Consider the following 12,451-nt stretch of genomic DNA (forward strand, 5'->3'; position numbering starts at 1 on the left):
AGAAATAGAATGGAGAGTACTGCTGAAGTGCGTTAATCATGAACCCTTTGTTCCCTGAAATTGCCTGTTTAGAAACTGATAGACATACAATTATAGTAATGAACATGGTAGAGTTTTGTGGATGAGCCCCTCTGACAGAATGCTGAATCATCCCCAGAGCACTCCATCCTCTGTAATACATGATTCAGGCATCTATGGAGAAGAGCACTGTGGAAGTAGTTGCATGATCATATAATGCATATTCCAAAGAAGGTGACATTTAGGTGTTCATCTGAATTTGTGAATCTCTTAATTTCAGTACTTGATTTGTCAGCTTTGCTGCTTTTCTCCATCTCTGTTTATGCCTAACTTCTTGCTTTAGAAAAATTTGAAAATCTTATTAAACTGTGTAAGTTTGTTCAAATCTGTTTAGTGTACTATTCTGCCACTGTGTCTGTTAAAATACAGGTTTTTTTGAATTATGCTAAAGCTTTTTTTGATGCTTTCTGTTTCTTTCAGATAGCATCTGACTTCCTAGTTCTGGCTTCTGCTTTGAAACCTTCATGAATATAAAATAGTCCCCCAGAGTGTTTGTGTTCCAAGTAGGTTTCAGGAATTCCACATATGGGGTACAGTCAAGTGAAGTAAATAATGATATTTTGAAACAATCGTACTAGCCCTTCAGCATAATATGAGAATTGCTTGTGTAGCTAATTTTAAGGAAGCTCATACAACTTTTGAGCACCTTTTTACTGATTGAAAGATATAAAGCATGGAATCAGAAAAATGCACACTTGTTTATTGTTGGTGTATTTATTGTATGCTTATGTTGTAAATGGGGTATTTTCTTCCAAGGAGAATATCTTTTCCATAATGACCATAACATAGTTGTTTACAAGTTCAGCAGATGTGGTAATGGAGTTCACCAGATTAAAGGAAATAATTGCCAAATGCAGAAATGCACTTGAAGTGTGCAACTGAAAGATCAGAGTTATAAACAGATAAAATTCTTGAACAAAGATAGCGGAAAGCCATTTAATACCCGGTTCTTCCTTTTGGATTAGGTGATTGTTGAAATTGAAGTGGGAAATCTTGCATCACTGAATAAGTAAGTTTGAAGCTATTATTTAAACAAATTTAATTGGCATCTGGATCATGTAATTTATCTAAATGATTCTTTTTTTTATATGAGGAGGTAATTACACACATCCTTATTGATGCCAAAATCTCAGTTTTCTCAGATGCAACCCTTGTCTTCCCCCATGGCCTCTTAGTTTTCCATGCTGCATGCTTCCTAACTCTGCTTTCTTGGGGCCAGCTGGTACCCTCGGAAAGGAAACCTACTCGCAGCTGATGGGTTTATTTTCTCTAGGCTCTGCCTTAGCCACAGTATAGATGCACACTGCAGCAGATTTATGTCTATGCAGAACAGTCTTCTGGAGGTATCCTGTCTCTGTGTGCCTTGTGTCCTCAAACTTAAGACTCCATGTTTCCACAAGGCATGCAATTCATACCCTGCATATCATTCTGCCAAAACGTCATTCTTATTCTCTGACATGGTGATCTCTTGTGCTCTAGTATTTCATCACCAAAGCCTCCCCCAGTCAGATTTGGGGAGCCTAGTGGAGATGCTGGGATATGCAGTGTGGATGTGGTTAGTCTGCTTCCAGCAGGTAAGAGCTGCTATTTGCAAAGCAGTGATTAAGCAGAGGGTTGTTGAATTTGACTATGGATTATGTCCCTCTACAGCCTTTTTTTTTCATATTAATTTGCGATTTCAGGTTTAAAGATGTAGTAAGTCAATTCCCTTCAGCTATCTCAGGGTACAGTAAGGCAAGAATTCTGGAGGACCTTAATAACCCTTGTCCACAATACAAACTTCATTATCATCCATTTTTTTTTTTTTTAACAGTATCCATGAATAGTGCTATGTCTTGAAAAACACTGGCCTTGTAAATGAAAAGTTATCTGCTTAATATCATATCTGACATGAATACTTTTGATATGCAGAATGAAAGCTTGGGGGGAAAAAATTGCTGCAGTAAAGATCAACTAGACTGAATCTTACGCATTCGAATAAATTTCCATGTGAGGAGTTCAAGCATACTTTTTTTTTTTGCTCATGTGCATTTCAGTACCATTTTTCCAGAGATCTGGGAGATTGAAAATCCAGAACTTCTAAGTATTTGTTAGAATGTCGATTAATTAAAGCTTAATCCATTTATACATTTCAAATGAGAATGATGCCTCTCAGAAGCAGTTTTCTTCATAACTGGGAAGGCTGATGATACCCAAACAAAACTGACTGGATCTAAAAAGATAGGGTGGATTTCTTCATGTACCTTGAAAAGTTAGGCCTGATATGTATTTGTAAAATGTATGTATTAAAATTTATTATGTACTTCAAATGTTTAAGAAGGTTCAAATGTATAGTTCAGTCATCTGCTTTTCTGATGACTCTGCTTTTATAGTGAGAGTAAACGTATCCCATTTAACAGAGACGGTTAGTGCAGTCAGTTATCTTTTAGGATATGGAGCATGCAAAGGAAGACTCATTTGTGTCAGGAACTGCAAGAAAAAGACTTTGAGGCAACACTTTTCACTGAACCACATGATGTATTTCCCATAGTGTAACGGTCTGGAGTATGAGCTGTTGAGAACAGACAGGACTGTTTCCTCTTGGACCTATATTCCTTGTGGGATGGTTTTCTGTACAGAATACTGTATAATCACACTACATTAAATGTGATACAAGGGTGCCGAGGAACTAAGTGACCTCAAGAAGACTGAGTAAACAGTGCGTTAGCTATATGGAGGGTTTAATGAACCAGAAGGATAGAATTGATTTATTCAAGGAGGGAAGAAGCAGCAAGACCTTGATTGCTCTTTGAATTTCTTTTCAAAGAGCAATAAATATTTGGAAGTAGATTATGTTTCTTCTGAGGAGACCGGTATTGTCATATATTACAGTCTAATGTCAGGTTTTTAATCTAATTGTCTTGGCTGCAGTGAGAAATTCTCACTGATGTTGGGCCACAGGAAGAAATTATACTGCCTCTGGACTTGCAGAGTATTTCACATCTTGTGGACTTCTCTTTTTCTCTGGCTGTCTTTAAATCTCAAGAAGTAATACAGTGCTTCTGGAGGAAGCTTGTACCAGTGTTCTGGGTTTCTAAGTTGAAATGTGCAATGGCAGCAGCTGGAAGAGTTTTGGGACCTGAAATCTTCTCAAGGATGAGTCGTATGTGGTGTTTTGGGATGATGAGAGACCCTCAGTACTGTGTCAGTGTTCTTCTATCCTCTGTTTTCCCCAGAGAGATAGTTCAGTAGGTGGCCTTGGGATTGAGGAGTTTGCATTGCATTTTTTTTTCTTCTGTGTGTGTGTTCATTCTGATTTGCGCTGTGTTTATGTCAAGGCATATGGAATATCGAGTTATGAAGTTTTACCTTCAGAGGTTTGGATATTTTTCCAAATAAGGAAGACTGCTTCCTGTCTTTGAATTGGAGAAGTTGACATCTACTCGAATAAAAGAAATCAGCAAAGAAATAAGTGAATTGTGCGTATAGACTAACTCATTAGTCAACACGGTTATTACAGCTCCTTTTTAATTTCAGCATTGACTCTTGCTGCCGCTTTTTCCAGCAGTTGTTTCTATCTTCACTATTTATCTAAGTCAAGAAATCTACTGAAAATGCAATGCTTTAGTTGTCTTTTGTTGCTCTTGTTTATGCAGAAGTTTCTTTAATACTCTGTATAATATAAACTTTAAATGAACCTGAATCACTGATGTGTATATTTAGTTTCTTACAATTTGTGGCCAAGTTTTGGTCATTTTAGCATTATACGTTTCTTTGTAATTCTTTTTAATTCTAGAACAGTCCTATCCTTTAGCTGATAGAACTTCTAATAAGGTTGGAGATACCTGAGTGCAGTGCCTATCTTGTGAGAGTAATTTTTTATCAGCCTCATTCTGCTCAGTCCGTTTTTCTGTTAAGATCTAGTGTAGAGATGAATGTTGCAACACTGCGGAATCGAAAGTTCAGTGAAAATTTGCTGATCAGGTACTTTCTATTGAAGCCCTGCTTTTCTTTGGATTTCCTTGAAGCCTGAAACTTAATATAAGCAACTTTAATGTATGGAAAAATACCAGAAACAAAGCTTTCTTTACTTGTAAACATGTGAAAGGTAACAGAAAACTAGGTGCATTTACCCTTCAAAAGCAAGGGGTGTGTGTCTCTATTATTTTGTGTGTGGCACTGCCTTTTCCAGAGTTAATGAGAGAGCACTGAGTCCTGCACGGTGTCAGAGTGGGACTTGTGGCAGCCAGCCTAGCTCTGTTCCTAACCTGTAGCTGCCTTCACCTTCTTGTTTTCTTCTGCTTGGTCAGATTCAGTCTCCAGCACCTGCCTAGCTATTTACTTGTGACTGTGAGGTGGAGACTTTTACAGGATAGAAGGATAGATGCAAAACTGATTTGGTGATTACCTAAAGAGCATTTACCTTACGGTTTGCTACCAGATGACAGCTCTTCCCCTTGTCCATTTTTCCCAGGAAGCCTGAGCTGATAAAATGAAGGGAATGCTGAGAAATTTTCAGGCCATGGGGAGCTGGGAACAACTGCAGGTGTGGTGTAGATGAGATTAATTACGATTTAGAATAATCTTGGCAAATGGGAGATGTTTGGAACAAAAAAAGGTGTCAGTGAGCCTAAAAGCAACATACTATCTGTAGGCTAGACTGCATGGGTGACAGAGGAAGAAAAAGTGTAAGGTTCAGTTCTGTGGAAAAGGACCTGGAATTTTTGAATCACAACTAAGAAACACACAGTATCATGCTGTTGGAAAGAGGTTAAAACATTTGGGCAGGAGCTCAAAAGTAATCTCTCTACTTCTGTCAGAGTTGGTGGGTCCTACAGTACCCCACTATTTTAGGTTTCAAACTCTTCAGTGTGGTGGGGAAAATTGGAGGGTGTTCAGAGGACATCAGTAGCCTAGAGAATGCTTTAGAATGAAACATTGGAAGAATTGGAATTCCTTAGTCAGTTCCTCAGTCATAGGGTGAGAAAGGTGAGATTTGGTTGTTGAGAAGGTTTTTGCTTGTGCTAAGGGCAAGGGAATACCAAGTCAGATAGCCTGAAAAGACCAAGTCTTGTCAAAAATCTTTCTGCCATAGGTAAGTATATGAGATTCTTTGGTAGGAGGGGAAAGAATTAGATGGTATCTTTAGGTTATAAGCTGTACACCTACATGATGATAGCAACTTACTTCCATCACATCTATAACTGCAATTTGCACATGTGAAAAGAATTCCAACAGGTAAATGAAAACTTTGTATATCCAAAAAGGCGTACCTTGTACTTCTTAGCAGAGGATCTGAGAGTTGTTTTCTGGATTTCTGACTGCTTTGTGTTGCAGTTCTTTTTGTGTTTTTTTTTTGGTTTTTTTTTTTGTTTGTTTGTTTTTTTGTTTGTTTTGCACTACTGGCAAGTGTAAATCCTGTTCTCTGATGGAGTTCGCTGCTGCTTATTTGTGTGTGTTTTTAATAAGACCACAGCTGGAAGAGCTGCTAGGGAAAACTCTGGTCTTCATACAGCTGCAGGGGTAAGAGGGTGAGAGTGCACTATGTGGGGATGTTTGTACACTATCAAGTGAATCCATTTAGCTCAGTACTTCATAATGTCAGATAAGATGTTTCCACAAATGTCTAATAGTAGTTCCTGTCCTGCTTTTGCAGTTTAGAGACGTTCTGAGATGAAAGTTTTTCTGTTCAACAGGTTGTGGGTTTTTTCATTAATTTTTATGACAGTTTTTGAACCTGTTTGTTTCTTGAGCTGAGATATGTCTTTAGGCATTGAATTCTATCATTTAATTATTTGCTGGGTAAAGAAATACTTAAGAGAAACTTTAAAAAATTTCATCTGATGTTCCCATGTTCTTATTGGAAACGTTTCAGGCATCTGACGTATCATGTCACCTTGTGCTGGAGATGCTGGAGTGTGTCCAAAGAAGGGCAGTGAAGCTGGTGAAGGGTCTAGAGGACAGTAAGTCTTATGAAGCGTGGCTGAGGGAACTGGGATTGTTTAGCCTGGAGAAGAGGAGGCTGAAGGGAGACCTTATCACTCTACTTGAAAGGAGGTTGTGATAAGGTGAAGGCTGATCTTTTCTCCCATGTAACAAATGATAGGACAAGTGGAAATGGCTTCAAGTTATGCCAGGGGAGGTTTAGATTGGACATAGGGAAAACTTCTTCACGGAAGGGGTTGAGTCACAGTCCCTGCAGGTATTGAAAAGACAGGTAGATGAGGTACTTAGGGGCATGACGTAGTGGTGGGCTTGGCAGAGCTAGGTTAGTGGTTGGGCTCGATGATCTTAAAAGGTCTTTTATAACCAAAATGATTCTATGATTAAATAACCTAGAGTTCTTGCTCCCACTGGAGGTACTGATATGTGACTTCTGCTATTTTGTATGCTTGTTGCTCCTTACTGTGGAGTTCTGCAAATTTTTAATGATGTATCAGTTTGGACATGACATAATAAATTTTTTCAGTGTCAGATTTTGACACTTATAATAGTTTTCTATAGTTTGCAAACTTAAGCACAGATGATGAGTGAAATAACAGATGTGCAGGTGACCATTCTGAACAGCAGCCCAAGTACTGGCACAGATTATGGTGAGGCTTCCGACTCTCTCCCCTGTGAGTGTGTCTCTTAAATTGTACCCTGCAAGGTTTTAACTTCTGTTACAACTTCCTATGAGAGACTTCAGCAGAAACTATTTAGAAGTCTTTTGTTCTCTACCACTTCCAACACCTTCATCCACAGGATCCTTGATTCTTTCAAGGAGCTCTTAAAGTTGCCAAGCATGACTTTGATCTACAAAAGCTAAGCTGTGTCTTTTTGTCCCTATTATTCCAGTCTACAAATTCTTCAGTATGATTTTAACCACCTTGCCCAGTATAGAAGTCAGACTCTCCTTGTTGTGCTTCTCCTGGTTGCCTTATCAAGTCCTGAAAAAAAATTCATGTATTTTACACTTTCCTTTCCCCTTTACTTAGATCATTTTAGGCTGAAGTTTTTGCAGAATTAATAGTTTGGCAATTTATAGTTGATGCTTTTAACAGTTCAGCTGAATAGTATCTGTCTCTGGTGAATTCTTACTATCAATTTGATATTTTTAAATGATACTCTGTAACTTCATTTTTGAGACAATGCCTTATATATCCCCAGTCTGAAGAGGATCCAGTGTGGGATTGGCTTTGACTGTTTTAGCGGTGATTTCAGAAAACAAAAGATAATTTAGGTTTTCTGCTCTATCCTTATCTTCTTTTAATTCTTTCTTTTATATTTTCATTATTTATTTGGTAATTGCATTGAGGTAGCAAGTGGTCTGTAACTGCCACATTCTACAATGTTTGAGCTCAGAAATAGCAATGGGAATTTTGTAGAATTTTATTGCTCTCATACAGATGGCTGTGTAGTTCACTGACAAGCTTTTATTATATTTCCATGTACTAGCTAGTGTACACCTATCAATGAGACCAGTATTGGACTTATATTAGCAGTTTTAAATTCTGCTAGTGATCTGTATGGAGATGAAAATACACACATAGGTAAAAAGTCAATAATAACTGGAATTCTGAAGAAAAGTTGTGTTTGCATTTTATTTTTATATTAACAGATTTTTCCATTCTAACAAGTGATAAAGTAGTCCTTACCAAAAAAAGTGTGCCCTTCATGTGTGTAGAGAGCAGAATATACAACTTGTCTGTGTTTAAGTGGCTGCAATCTGTTGCTTCATTTAATAAATGGAATTTTCGGGAGGTGTTCGTTTTACTGCACACAATTCTTTGACATCTGCTTGAAGTCTGAATGTGCACAGGTGCTGGTAGTAGCATGTCTTTTACTTTCGTGAGTCTCATTTGAACCATGAAAGAGGTTAAAAGTAACGAAGAGGGGCAAATATAGTTTAGTAATATTCAAGTATTTCCAACTGATTTATATCTGCGATGAGACAACTGAAGCCAAGTTCATTACGATGTTTTTCTCTTGATAGTTATTTTTTGCTGGTAAGGACTTATTTTTGGACTTTGCAACAAGTATTTTTCTATCTATTGTTATACATGTGACGACTTTTGTAATGCTTCTAGCCTGCTGTATCTTTTTTTCTTCTTTCATATCTGCTTGCATAGCTGCTGTTTCTTTGCGGTGACTGAATGTAAGCATTGCTTTCAGTCTTCTCTATTTTTGGTCATGGAGAATGGAAGTTTTGTGATTATTTTAGGCAGCACTTTGTTTCTAGGATGTCACTAAATAACGAGAAAGGAATACAACTGATGTCTGCTTGAACACTCTTCTATGGTCTTTCATGCTTTTGTTTTCCTTATTAGTGGCCCGCCCTTTTTGTTTTATCAAAGATAAGGTTCAGAAATAAATGAAATTGTCTAATTTTCCAGCTAGGATAGACTGTGTCATAAAAAATTCCAAGAATTTAAAAAAAACAATCTGTGGTTACATGTGTAGAGACAAAATTATTTCTGCTGTCAAAGTTGTGTATATGAAGTGATGGCTTATTACTGTTTGTCATTTGAGAAGTGTGCTCATTTTGTTTTCTTGTACTGTGTCTCTTTTTAAAAAGTCTCTGTCTTCTGGCAGTAATCTGAAAATGCAAAGCAATTTACGTGAGTTTAAGTTTTGCATTGTTTTTAAAAATGCTGAGATAATAAAAGTTTGATCTGTTTTTCTTTCACAGAGTCCCCAGAAAATAAAAGTGTATTTCAGAAAGTGAAAATCAGAAGTAGCTGCTGATATAAAGGGAGGTGTACAAAGGATCAATTCTTGAGCAACATTTTTAAGGTATGTGAGCTATGTTTTACAGAAGAACCTTCCTGAAAATAAGCTGTTTTGAAACAATCAGGCCACCTTGAGATTACAACTTCGGATGTTTATAGATGGCAATAAGTCTGTAGAGTCATTAATTCAGCTAATTCATGTTCCAAATATTTTGGATCAAATGCATGTTTACTTAATGTTCTAAATCTGTGCTTAATGCTAATAAATGACAGGTAAAGCATGTATTTCATGTTTCGTGGCCATGTACTTTGCAGAGGTAGATCCCACAGTAACAGAAATGTCACTTGTGTAACAAGTGTGGATGAAGGGCTAAGAATGTTTTAGTGGAATGTGACTACTAGAAGCTTCACGTTCAGAAACTAAGGTGGATTAAGAAATTGATCATCTGTTACAAAATTGCTTTTAAGTCAAAATAGAAACCTTGAATTTGAGGATTTACTTTCCATATCCAAGTTCTCTTCCTTTTCTGGTTTTGCAGGGTTCTTAATGTTTCTAGAAAGGGTCTGCAAAATATAAGCCATACTATGTGATTTGGAGCCCATGGCACCAGTTATTATAAAGTAGGAGACTGTCCTGGGAAAGTATTGCTATATATATGCTTTGTTCTTCTCTGCTCATTTCATTTTGGTCATTGTCAGACACACAGGACCTTTGGTCTGATGTGGTATGGCCACTCTCACATGTCAGGGACAGATTGCAATCTTTAAATTAAATGCAGATTTGCTATGAAGACTTCTTTGTTCAGGGTTGTTGCTGAGGGGCATGTTATAGAACTGAAGAATTGTGTGACTGCTATTGAAATTTCTCACTGTCATGCTGACAAAATTTAACTTTGCTTGATTTGGAATCTGACTGCATGGCTGTGGTGGTGGTTGATACAAATCATAAACCATCTTCAGTAACTGTGCTTGAATTTAGAACTATTCAGGGTCTGGTTGCTCATTCGCAATGTATTACTAAACGTACATTGAGTGTTTACTTCCTGTCAGTGGCTAGTGTGTTATTTTCAGAGTGTCTCTAAAATGAAAGCAAGCCTTGCTTTCTTGGAATCATCTCTGAGACGTATTTTAACCATTAGAGCTTACCAAATATTGATTGGCTAATTTGAATATCCAGTAATTTTTGTAGTAAAAAATGTGTCTATCTCATATTTCAAAATAAAAAAATAAACTACCTGAAACTCATTTGGCCTATTTGATGCCTTTGGGATTTTATTACTTTTACAAAACATGCTAGAACTCAGTTTGAGACTTCACTGGCATGTCAAATCATGCAAGCATTGTTTGTGTATCGAAGAAGAGACAAACCTCCTGGGTATCTCCCAGAAGTAGGAAAGTTCTCTTCGTCGTAAAAGTAAGCAATTCCTGAATGTTGTTTTCTATCTGAATTTAGCTTATGTGTTCGTCATTGTCAATTCTCCATCTAGCTCTTTTAAAACGTGATGCTATCTTTGTTTTCTTCCTTTAACATAAAATATTCTCCAATGTTTTTGGGGGAAAGTTTTTTTTTTTTTTCTTCTGGAGTATCTTTCACACTATATTTTCCTTTTTTCAGGATCAGTGTAGGGAGTATGTTTGTGTGTCAAACTCCCTATATCTCCTACTGATTCCACATTCTGGGTTGAGATTTTGTTGCAGTACTCAATTTTGCCAGTAGTCTGTGGCTGCAAAATCTGTGTGGGAATTGGTCTTTATCTTACATGTTCAGTGTGAGCATTGTAATGTTGTATGGTAAATAAAAACAAACAAAATGAGACTGTTAGTATTTCTTCCATAGTCTTATAGTTGGTAACATGGGGAAGCATAAGGGTGATCATGCCATAAATAGCAGCCCAACTTGTTACCATGAGATGCTGTCCAAGGACAGCAAACATGGCTGGAGACAAAGTGCTGATCTAAACAGATCATTGTGCTCAGATGATCATTGTAGGTCCCTTCAAGCTGAAGTATTCTGTTTTATTGGTCAACCCTGTTGAGCAACTGTCACTCAGTGTGCGCACTAGGCAGGGAGATACCAAACCTGTAATAATTCCTCTCTCTGTATTGGTGCCAGATATTGTCTCTTTGAACACTGACCTTTTGAAATGTGCTTGTGCTTTTAAGAGTATTTGGAATAGAGATTGCATAGAACATGTCAGTTCATGTCTTTGGTAATTCTTATATTTTTGGTTTCAAGTAAGTCTGCAATCTGTACTATTTTCAGTTTAAAAGTGTTACAATGTTAAAAAATTAAAAGTGGTTTTAATTAAAAGCATTAGTTTTCGGCTTATCAACACTTAAATGACTTAAATCTTGGATACATGGTCACTGCTACTTTGTCTTCACAGTACTGGAGCGCACGAGTTTTGCTGAATGCTGTGATTGAAGATTTTCATAATTTACAAGGGAGGCATGTGGAAGCTGACTTACCAGTTGAGAATCATCAACTCTGAGACTTTGTGTTTGTTAGTCTTACTGAGTTAGTATTTTACTACTTTTACAAAGCAAATTTTGGCTGTGCTGCTTCTGTGATGATGAATGGAGTAAAAATCAGAGTACAGTAGAGTACAATTTTTGTCTATGTATCCAGACAAAACCTGGTGAAGAGAGGCTTAGCAGGCTGTAGTGAGATGTTGAATCTTCTGTTGATTTTTGTAATCTTATTGCTCCGCAGTGAGTCAGCAGAAGCAGACTGAATTACATGCTGAGAATATATCCTCCCTCCCTTGCCTTCCTGCCTCTCAGAAAAAAGATAGAGGGTAGTGTAAAAGCAAGCAAACCAGTGCTTTGCTCATAGCACAGGGCCAGACTTTATCGTGAGATTCAGTTCCCATCTCTTCTGAATCTAGAATGTAAAAAAAAATAAAAATACAACCTTTTATTATCCCTAATCATAGAACAGTTCAGGTTCGAAGGGGCTTTCAAAGATCATCTAATTCTAACTCCTCTACCATGGGCAGGGACACCTCCCACTAGCCCAGGTTACTCAAAGCCCCATCCAGCCTGGCCTTGAGCACTTCCAGGGAGGGGGCTTCCACAACTTCTCTGGGCAACGTGGTCCAGTGTCTCACCACCATCACAGGGAAAAACTCCTTCCTTGCATCTAACCTACATCTACCCTCTTTTAGTTTAAAACCATTACCCCTTGTCCTGTGTAGGCCCTGCTAAAAACATTGTCCCCATCTTTCCTATAGGTCTACTTGAAATACAGGAGGGCCTCTGTAAGGTCTCACTGCAGCCTGCTATTCTCCAGGCTGAACGGTCCCAACTCTCTCAGCCTGTCCTTGTAGGAAAGGTGCTCCAGCCCCCTGATTGTTTTCCTGGCTCTCCTCTGGACCTGCTCTGGTCCATGTCCTTCTTACGTTGAGGGCACCAGAGCTGAACACAGTACTACAGGTCAAAGGACCTGGTGACTACGCTTCTTTTGGTGCAGCCTAGGGTGTTAACTGGCTTTCGGGGCTGTGAGCGTACTTTGCTGGTTCATGTCCAGTATTTTATCCACCAAGAGCCCCACGTCCTTTTGTGCAGGGCTGCTCTCAGTCCATTCATTACCCCGCCTGTATTTGTGCTTGGGATTGCCCAGACCCAGGTGCAGGATCTTGCACTTGGCCTTGTTGAATTTCATGAGGTTTGCATGGGCCCAT

The 12,451-nt window shown here is 38.1% G+C and overlaps 1 protein-coding gene across 1 annotated transcript in view; it reads left to right on the forward strand.

The window, feature by feature from the left end:
- Positions 1-8,737: 8,737 nt before the first annotated feature.
- Positions 8,738-12,451, forward strand: part of FES (FES proto-oncogene, tyrosine kinase) — a 171,933-nt gene continuing 168,219 nt past the window's right edge. Inside the window, exon 1 of the mRNA XM_009864898.1 lies at positions 8,738-8,832. The gene's annotated coding sequence lies outside the window, so the exon portion shown is untranslated. The remainder of the gene's footprint in view (positions 8,833-12,451) is intronic.

Source organism: Apaloderma vittatum, unplaced genomic scaffold (genome assembly GCF_000703405.1).
Source record: "Apaloderma vittatum isolate BGI_N311 unplaced genomic scaffold, ASM70340v1 scaffold3562, whole genome shotgun sequence".
Classification (NCBI taxonomy): domain Eukaryota; kingdom Metazoa; phylum Chordata; class Aves; order Trogoniformes; family Trogonidae; genus Apaloderma; species Apaloderma vittatum.